The sequence below is a fragment of the Tupaia chinensis genome, unplaced genomic scaffold (genome assembly GCF_000334495.1).
Source record: "Tupaia chinensis unplaced genomic scaffold, TupChi_1.0 Scaffold000249_2, whole genome shotgun sequence".
In the NCBI taxonomy this organism is placed as follows: Eukaryota; Metazoa; Chordata; class Mammalia; order Scandentia; family Tupaiidae; genus Tupaia; species Tupaia belangeri.
Window position 1 is genome coordinate 2539996 of NW_006159729.1, and position 10808 is coordinate 2550803.

General features: G+C 41.3%; 1 long non-coding RNA gene across 1 annotated transcript; it reads left to right on the top strand.

The window, feature by feature from the left end:
- Positions 1 to 1276: 1276 nt before the first annotated feature.
- LOC102486433 (uncharacterized) lies at positions 1277 to 9354 on the top strand. The gene is made up of 4 exons (XR_334613.2): positions 1277 to 1387; positions 4296 to 4392; positions 8789 to 8836; positions 9024 to 9354. It is a non-coding gene; the product is annotated as an uncharacterized LOC102486433 (long non-coding RNA).
- The last annotated feature ends 1454 nt before the right edge of the window (positions 9355 to 10808 follow it).

The following is a 10808-nucleotide window of genomic DNA, read 5'->3' on the forward strand; positions in this document are numbered from 1 at the left end:
CAGCCTGCACCCCTAGGGAGACTGATTTGAGACACCATGCTGAAGGATTATACTCACGGTAACAGTCCTCACTTATCCCCTTGTTTTAGTCTACCCTTTGGGAGAAGAAACAAACACAAAGCTGATTAAAAATCTTATATTCCTACTACAGCCAAAGGACAGGTCTGCACACAGTTTAAGAGGTGAGAACTCCTACCTCTGCACTCACCTAGCCCCAGGCTACCTGTGTGTACTCTGTTCACTAGCACCATAGAAACCCAAATATGCTCAATACCCAGTTCATGGATTCCTCCGCAATTTTGTTTTCCCTAGATTTTCAGAGCTACTTGCCTCCCTGTAAAACAAACCTGACTTATTTTTTTTTCAAAATGACAGCTTCTTTCACAGTCTGGCCCTGGGTGTTATTCTCTCCAGTTCTGTCGCTCCATGCCAGGATTTTGAAGGGCATTACTGCTCAGAATCGTGTCTTTGCTCCCCTTAGGACCAAAACTGGAAGGCTGTCCAAGTCTGACAGGGAGAACTGTCAACCTGGCCTTAGCAAAGGTACTTGCCTCCCAAATTTCAGTTTCCTTTTTAATATAATTTTAAAATTTTACTTATTTCATTTCTTCCATGAGCAAGAGAGACAGAAGGAGAAAGAAAACAAGTACTCCAAACAGATTCTTGACTTCATGATCTACCTATAAGCCTTAGTCAGCCCCAGCCCTGGATCACAACACATGTGACCCCGGTGTACTCAGGGAGGTCTTGGGATGCAAACCTTCCCAAGTGGGTCAACCTGGCAGAGAACTGTGTTTTACCGCTGAGCCACTGTCTGGCCCCTCAAACTTCATTATCCCATTTGTGGAACCAGGAATTCTACACTACAATCACCAACCAAAATAAGATGAATGTAGAAATGATGCCAGCGTGTAGATATGATGTCAAAGCAACTCCTGCCATCCTCCCACACTCCTGCCATGTAGGTGGCACTGTCTCTCACCTCGCCCATTAAGAGTCAACTCCCATGTCCACCTGCAGAAACTAAATTGGAGTTGATAACTATCCAGTACAAAGGAAGAGAGAGAAGAAATGCTCCCAGGTGGTACCCAGGTAAGAAATAGCTCTCCCCGAAAGGCTACCCACTGTGAGAAGGAGAATTCAGATAATCACTGTCATCTCCTTGGGCTCCCTGGGATGATAAGAACTAACCTGCCCTGTGACATCACAATCATTGAATGTCGGCTCCTTCACAGAACTCTCCCAAGGCACAATGATTCATTGTGCTTTTCTCCAGAGGGCTGTAAAGCTGTCCAAGTGACCACAGTATCAAGCTTCTGTTCAATGGCTAGAAAACTTTACCAAAGAAAACTCCTTCAGAAGTTCAGACAAAAGCAGGCAGAAAGAAGTAAGTAGATGTAGTTACCCAATTTCTTTTCTTCTTAATTGCCCAAGGGTATGTGTGCTCACCAGAGAGAAACTGAGAGAAAGAGAGAGACATAGAGGGAAAAAGTACCCCTCCATGGAGCATGGTCACACCACGATCCTTTTCCCTCCATTTCCCCATCCTGCCTACATTTGGCACATGGACACATGTACTTGGCATGTTTTTGAAGCCACCATAGCCAGGACTCAAACCAGTCAGCCACAGACTGTGGTGGGGCTCCATATATAAGGTTTTCTGTACCTTCAGGGATCCAGCTCCCTTAACTACTAGGTTATGGGGTTGGCCATGGAATGTTTTTATTTTATTCTACTTCTTCTTTAGCCATGGAATGATTTTATTATATTCTACTTCTTCTTTTGCCATGGAATGTTTTTATTTTGTTCTAATTCTTCAGAGGAGAAAGCCTTCAAGATTGCAAGTCGAATTATCTGACGTTTCTCTATCTCCTCTCCTCTGTTCTCTCTTCTCTATTCCTAGGTGGTTATGGGTGTAGTCACTGGTTGAGGATACACTGAAGAAGTTGTAAGAATAGAAAAACAGGGCAATAGATGGATCCTGAACTTCAGCTGTGAACTAGTGTTTTCAGAGACTTAAAATGCAGATTTTCTGCTGAAACTTCTTCCTCACTTGTTTCCAGAAAGGCACAAACCCAGGCCCACCTCCACATGGATCCTGAACTTCAGCTGTGAACTGATGCTAGCACGCCACATAGTTTTCAATTTTTGCATTTTAATATTAAAATCTATAGTTTTTTATTATCCTTTTTTCTTATTATTTTATGTTTTCTTCTTTCTTTTTCTTTTATTCTTTTCTCTTTTTTATCTTTATTCATTTGCTTCTCAGCCTCTGCTCACTAAGTGTCTAGACAGGTCCAAGTGAACAGAATCTATACGTCCAAATACAGATAAGGTCAGAATATTCCTCTATTCCCACTGATTCTGTTGCACAAAGAATGAGAATGTAACAGAAGAGAAATTGCAGATCACCTTCTCCTGCACACCTCTGAACATTCAAACTGAACTTTAAGAATTAGAAGAAATACACCTCTGCTCACTAAGTGTCTAGACAGGTCCAAGTGAACAGAATCTATACGTCCAAATACAGATAAGGTCAGAATATTCCTCTATTCCCACTGATTCTGTTGCACAAAGAATGAGAATGTAACAGAAGAGAAATTGCAGATCACCTTCTCCTGCACACCTCTGAACATTCAAACTGAACTTTAAGAATTAGAAGAAATACACAATGACTAGAAATCACCGCAGGGTCACAAGAAATATGGAAAAACAAGAAAATACCTCTCCTCCTAGGAAACATAAGTCCTCTTCATCCTCAGACAGTATGGTGAAATTCATAGAAATGTCTGATAAAGAATTTACAATTTTCATGGTGACAAAGCTCACAGAGATCGAAGAGAAGAGAGGCAATGAACTGCAGAAGAGGCAGGGGAAAGAAGCTGACAAGCTTCAGGAGATGAGGAAATTCTTGCAAAATCTAAAAGAGGAATTACACACTTTAAAAAAGAATCAACTAAACCCGTTAGAGATGAAGACTATAATACAGGAAGTCAAAACCTGCCTCGAAAGTATTCTAAGCAGACTAGATTACACTGAAAATCGAATCTCAGTTGTAGAAGATAGAATTACCGGCCTAGAAAAATCCACCATGATGATTGAGAAAATCGTCCAAAAACATGACAATACTATATGAGAAATACTAGATACCATCAAACATCCAAACATCTGGATAATTACCAGAAGGAGAAGAGACCCATAAGGGCATTGACAATCTATACCATGAAATCCTGGAAGAAAACTTTCCAAAACTACAGAAGCATTCAAAGATCCAGTCCCAAGAAATATAAAGGACCCCAAATAAATCAATCCAAGAAGATCTTCTCCAAGACACATTATAGCCACATTGAGCGAAACCACAGACAAAGACAAGATACTAAGAATGGCAATATAGAAATGGCAAGTTACCTACAAAGGCTATCCCATCAGGCTGACAGCGGATCTCTCATTGTAAACAATGCTTGTGAGGAAAGAATGGGAAAATATTTTCAAAGTGTTAAGGGAAAAGCAATTGCAACCACGGATACTATACCTGGCAAGATTATCCTTAATATGGGAAGAAAAGACAAGAACATTCTCAGATAAACAAAATCTGAAAGAATTTACCAACACCAGACCAAATCTCCAAGAAATTCTGTAAGGAGTGCTATACCAGAAAAATTAAATACAGTTGCACAGAAATAAGACTTTAAAAACTAAGAAAATGGCCAACTTAATCATGGGGACAAGTCTGGAGTTGAATATTATATCCCAGAATTTAATTGGGAAAATTCAATCACAACAAAAGATAAAGTACATCAGACTGAACTAGTGAAATAGAATTTTTTATGACTTTTGACTAAAATATTGTTGATTTTTTTTCTAGGCTTTGTTTTCCAATTTTAAGGATTTTTGTCTTGTCTTGAGCTGCCAATAGGTTCATGTACCTACTATTTGAACAGAATCTTAACCTGTTTCCTGGCTTTAAGTTTTAAGCATATTTCCTTAGCATTTCTTTGATTTATTAAAGTTAAATGTGCTTTGCTTAAAATTGAAAAAAGAAAAACAGGACAATAAATATGTAAGTGTGTGAGTGTGTGTGTGTGTGTGTGTGTGTGTGTGTGTGTGTACATGAGCTTTCCAGTGTTTTGGGATTGTCTATGTGTTTCTATCATACCCAGGTTTAATAAAAACCACTTCACACTGGCATACATGCCAGGGCCTTGGAAAATGAACATGTTCCTGGAAATGAACAACAATGCAAAGGAATCTGAAATAACTCTCTGCACTAAACAAGGTCTCTGGTCTATTTGTAGATTTGCCTACGAAAAGCCCATTAGCTCTGAAGAAGTTCAAGCTGCTCCACATGTGTGCTCACCAAGGGCTTTCTGAAGGGACTACACTCCATCCATGGTATTTGCCCTCAGATTCTCCCCCTATTATATTTATACATTTCCATCTGCCCTGCTTCCTGGCTCCTGGATTTTGCTCTTTTTAACCAAAGCATAGACAGCATAACATTTTCCTCCTTTGGTTAAAGATTCCCCACAGTCATATAACATGTGCTCCAACCTCTTTTTTTGCTTTATTACTGGCATTTAATTCAAGGCTTTTGTGAGCCCTTTTGACATTTCCCCCCCAAGTTTTCCACTTACCTTACAAGGTAACAGCGTTTTTAAAGCTTTGCAAAGTGCAGAGAACAGTAAATGAATCACTTCTCTGCTGTTTATATGTTTGGGTACAACGAAGGCTCTTGACAAGAAATGAGCCTTTCCAAGCCTGGCATTTATGATCAATTTCTGTAGCTATTAAATAAGGTTGTAAGCTTTTTGGAGAAGCCTACCTACCTATGACTATTTATTTTGTCTGGTACAGTTCCTGGTTGCTGCAAGTTATTTTTCTAGCATCATGAATAATACACCAAGGATAATAGACTGCTTTCAATTTTTTAATTTATGAATCCTGGATTTTGGCAGTAAAATGCTGAGCTTAGTTACCCTACAAAAGGAGCACTCATCCTGGGGTGTGCCTCATTTGTGCCTTGTCCCATACACGGTGCTCCATTAAGGCCAGACACAGGTCTTAGCCTTAGACCCATCTCAGCAAAGGCCAAATAGCACTGCGTTCTGGGGAAACTTCCAGAGATCAATTAATTGCAACCCTCACAAGAGAAAAAGGTCTGTGTGAATTTTGAAGACATAAACAAATAGGTGTTTGGTTTTCTTTCCCACATTTCATCACCATAACTTCTGATAGCAAACAGGCTAGACTTGTATTTGAATTCAAGAGCATGGCTGTCACAAACGAAGTCATGTTTTAAGAAGAAAAATTAAGTAGTGGTGAGCTGGTGGCATGGTAATTGGGGCAGCTGGATTCCACGTGGTTGAATTTGGGTGTTAAGTCTCAGATCTAGTTGCTTGAAAAACATGCTGGGTGCATGTACATTGCATGCCCCAGAACCCGAGAGAATGGAAGAGAAGGGATTGCCATGTAGCCATACCCCCAGAAGTGATTTTCACTTTCTCTCTTTCTCTCATGAGTGCACATGCCCTATAGCAAAACTAAAAAATAATAATAAACAAAACACAAGCTCTAATGGAGCTCCGTTTTTGAAGAATTTTCTGAACTATGCTTCAGCTGTCTATTCTGCTGTCCAACATTGACTCAGAAACAACCAAACAACCAAACAACCCACAATGAATTAAAGACTGGGTCCACAGTGAATTAACTGCAACCATCATGCCCTAGGTTTGGAAAAGTCAGACCCAGCTGTGTTGGGTGTTTTGTGCCTTAATTATTGAGATAAGTGGACAACCTTGGTTTTCACTTCAACTAGCCAAGGAAGTTGAACTGTCAAGTTTATTTCCAGTCTCCTGGAAACTTAAAAACAAACCAAGAATGATCTGTCTTCCTTGGCTGAAAGTTTGTTCTGTTCACAGTTCCTCAGGACCAGAAAGCAAGACTATGTGCCAAGTCAACCCATCTCTAGGTACCACTTGGCTTACCAGCACTGGCAATCATTTACTTAGCTATTCTAGACTCCATTGTTGGAGACGCATACCTAGACTAGAGAATGGGGGAGCTACCAGACAGCCACAGACTATCTTTTTAGCTTGTCTCTATAGATGTCCCCTGGGTTGAGCAGAATGCAAAATGAAGGAAAGAACTCACCTTAATCCCTTCTAATTCACCCATAAATACCAGTGGAATTCAGAGTACATGACGACAAAATTCTCAGAGCAAAGGATTTCAGTGAAGTGGGCAAAACCCTGGCAATAGGACAAGCCCCTAGAACTTGCCTATCTCCTCTACATGCCCTCCCAGTGGCTCCCTATATGATTCCCATGATTCTACTGGGGTAGTGACAACTGATGCTAGACCCGCAACTCAGTTGCTGAGATATCAGGGAACATTTTTTCTTCTTCTTTCGCTTTTTTGAGAAAGATTTTTACTATAGGGTGTATGCGTGCTCACCGGAGAGACAGAGACAGAGAGACAGAAAGTGAGAAATCATGCCCCACACACACACCCCCAGGGGAATGGCCATGGCCATGCTTTAATCCCTTCTTCTTCATTCTCCGCTTGGAATCTTGGCATATGCCCGAACCACCATGCCACCAGCTGGCCCCCTACTTAATTTTTACTCTTGGGCAAGCACACACATGTGCCTGGTGTGAGTTTTAAGCCACCAAGCCTGGGACTCAAACCGGAGCCGACTATTTGGGAATCCAACAATGTAATCATTACACTATCTGCTGGGTCCCTCAAGGCACATTTTCATTAGTACCTGGTCTGGACCATGGCTAACCTTGACCCTGGGACTATTCTCACAATTCGGTGCACCTGCAGAGTCCATCCCCCAGTTCAAAGCTGATACACATTCCTGATGGGTGTGTTCTCTAACAAAACTCGTGAGAGGTATGTTTTTATTTTTTATTGATTTTTCTATTTTATCTTTCCTAGTCATAGAGAAACAAATTCAATAACCGTAGAACCAAAAGTGGAAATAATATGCTTATTAGCACAAGGCTTTGTCTACTGCACCAAAACAACATGATCCAATGACCACACAACAGTCCTTTTTTTTCCTTTTCATTATTAGGTTTTAGATGAAGGTCCATGGCTTGAAAAACATGCTGGGTGCATGTACATTGCATGCCCCAGAACCCGAGAGAATGGAAGAGAAGGGATTGCCATGTAGCCATACCCCCAGAAGTGATTTTCACTTTCTCTCTTTCTCTCATGAGTGCACATGCCCTATAGCAAAACTAAAAAATAATAATAAACAAAACACAAGCTCTAATGGAGCTCCGTTTTTGAAGAATTTTCTGAACTATGCTTCAGCTGTCTATTCTGCTGTCCAACATTGACTCAGAAACAACCAAACAACCAAACAACCCACAATGAATTAAAGACTGGGTCCACAGTGAATTAACTGCAACCATCATGCCCTAGGTTTGGAAAAGTCAGACCCAGCTGTGTTGGGTGTTTTGTGCCTTAATTATTGAGATAAGTGGACAACCTTGGTTTTCACTTCAACTAGCCAAGGAAGTTGAACTGTCAAGTTTATTTCCAGTCTCCTGGAAACTTAAAAACAAACCAAGAATGATCTGTCTTCCTTGGCTGAAAGTTTGTTCTGTTCACAGTTCCTCAGGACCAGAAAGCAAGACTATGTGCCAAGTCAACCCATCTCTAGGTACCACTTGGCTTACCAGCACTGGCAATCATTTACTTAGCTATTCTAGACTCCATTGTTGGAGACGCATACCTAGACTAGAGAATGGGGGAGCTACCAGACAGCCACAGACTATCTTTTTAGCTTGTCTCTATAGATGTCCCCTGGGTTGAGCAGAATGCAAAATGAAGGAAAGAACTCACCTTAATCCCTTCTAATTCACCCATAAATACCAGTGGAATTCAGAGTACATGACGACAAAATTCTCAGAGCAAAGGATTTCAGTGAAGTGGGCAAAACCCTGGCAATAGGACAAGCCCCTAGAACTTGCCTATCTCCTCTACATGCCCTCCCAGTGGCTCCCTATATGATTCCCATGATTCTACTGGGGTAGTGACAACTGATGCTAGACCCGCAACTCAGTTGCTGAGATATCAGGGAACATTTTTTCTTCTTCTTTCGCTTTTTTGAGAAAGATTTTTACTATAGGGTGTATGCGTGCTCACCGGAGAGACAGAGACAGAGAGACAGAAAGTGAGAAATCATGCCCCACACACACACCCCCAGGGGAATGGCCATGGCCATGCTTTAATCCCTTCTTCTTCATTCTCCGCTTGGAATCTTGGCATATGCCCGAACCACCATGCCACCAGCTGGCCCCCTACTTAATTTTTACTCTTGGGCAAGCACACACATGTGCCTGGTGTGAGTTTTAAGCCACCAAGCCTGGGACTCAAACCGGAGCCGACTATTTGGGAATCCAACAATGTAATCATTACACTATCTGCTGGGTCCCTCAAGGCACATTTTCATTAGTACCTGGTCTGGACCATGGCTAACCTTGACCCTGGGACTATTCTCACAATTCGGTGCACCTGCAGAGTCCATCCCCCAGTTCAAAGCTGATACACATTCCTGATGGGTGTGTTCTCTAACAAAACTCGTGAGAGGTATGTTTTTATTTTTTATTGATTTTTCTATTTTATCTTTCCTAGTCATAGAGAAACAAATTCAATAACCGTAGAACCAAAAGTGGAAATAATATGCTTATTAGCACAAGGCTTTGTCTACTGCACCAAAACAACATGATCCAATGACCACACAACAGTCCTTTTTTTTCCTTTTCATTATTAGGTTTTAGATGAAGGTCCATGGGCATCTGGGAACATTTTCAGAGACCAGGTTAGTGCAATCCTCACTAGCAAACAGCTTCATCAAGTATTTGAAAAAGTAATTAACTTTTCCTTTACATATGACTTTAAGGCTACTTTACTACAAAGAGATTAAGCCTGGTCTTCAACTGAAGAGTTTTTTGTCTCCAAGTTTAATGTTCTTCCCTACGATAATCACATTGTCTCCCCTACTGCAGGTCCAGCAAGTGCTATCTGAGGACCTACTATGGGCCAATCACTGAAACAGATGCTGGAATTCAAGGATAAAGAAGATTCATCCCTGTTTCCCAGAGCTCACAGTTCTCAGCACAAAATGAAGAAGGGGACAGAGCACCCACTGAGACTCAGGGATAGCTGGTCACTAAGCTGAACCTTGAGTGACAAAGAAAGTTACACTGTGTCTCCCAGGGAAATTGCTATTTCTCACAAAGAATCTAAAGACGTAAAAGCCTGTGAGAGCACTGTGCGTGGGCTGTTGTGAGACAAGCAGTCCTTATCAGGGGTTCAGATAAGACAAACTTTCTTCCCTGAGTGTGCACAGATCCACCTGGAGGATTTGTTACAGTATAGATTGCCTGCCACCTCTCCCACCCCAGGGTGCTATTTCAGGAGTCAAGGCTGGGTTTGGAAAATGCATTTCTTAAATGTTCTCAGGTAATGTTGATGCTGCTGTCTGGGACACCACTTTGAGAACCCTGGAACAGGAGACTGAAAAGGAAAGAAGGGGATGAGCCATGGAGATCCAGCTTCTCTTCTCATAGTAGACAAGCAAACTGTAGGTATGGTCAAAAGGTAAACTGACTAATTGAAACATGTCATTGTTAGGATGAAAGAGAGGAAGTTCAGAGAAGGCTGTCTTCAGGTGCATTTATTTCCACCTTTCTCTCCTCTTAGCAATCACCTTCCAGACTCCACTAAAGGTGTTAAGTAGTATTTGCTTTTCTCTTTTTCTGCTAACTTTAGTGGAAGTTTACATAATGTGGTTACAGTCATGTGAAGGAATTAATCGTGTTACCACTTGTAGAGTCAGGTATATCTTCCCTCTAAGGGTCACAGTCAACACTTCTATAGCAAAAGTGGAGAGAAGAGAGTAAAGTATAGAAAGAGGAAATTATAACAGATTTATTATTTATTCAGTTTTAGATGACATGGAAGTCTTCAGGAAGGAAGAACCAAAGGCCTAGAGAAAATTATCCGTTTCTGTAATTCAGATTCAGTGAAGAGTGTGCAGTCATGCAGGAATGTGATTGGATAAATGTGGCCTGCTAATCAGCTGAGATGAGAAACCCAGCTAGGTTCTCTGAGCAGATTCCTCCTGACCCAACTTTGCAGCACTCCTTCTTCCCAGATATAGGACTAGACATCTTCAGAACAAGGTTATATGACTAAGTATTGGACAAAGGTAAGTCAGAGAATTTCTTTCCACCCAACACCTATGTAGAAAGGTGGAGGGAGGTTAGACTAATATTTCTGGGTTTTATGGATGACTTTGGGGATAAATGGTTTTAGTGTGTATGACTCGCCCTGGGGAAAAGGAATTCTGGTTTCTATGACTTCCTTTAGAGGAGAATGAGAGTCAAAAGGCAGGATGTCAGGAGAGGGTCACAAAGACCTGCTTCTGGGCTACTTCTAAGACCTTCGAGTTCTTTACATCTAAGGCCTCGGCATGCCAAAGCACTCTGCTTTGGAGTTTTGTTTTATGAGCCCAACATGCTACAAGCAAGGACAGATTCCTATGGAAAGGGTAGAGTCATCCGAAGGAACTCAGCAGTAATGGAAAATTCTCAAGCATCAAGGGAAAAGAAATCTGGAAACCTGATCTTGCTGAGCTCGTATTAAAATACAACAGGACCAGTGCCTGCTGTCTGGTTTGGGTAAAAATAGCAAACATAGGAGGGAGTAAGTGATAGAAAGTGCTAACTAGTAACCACTGCAGTCGTTCTCTACCGATAATGCACACAATAACATCTAGCAATTATAAG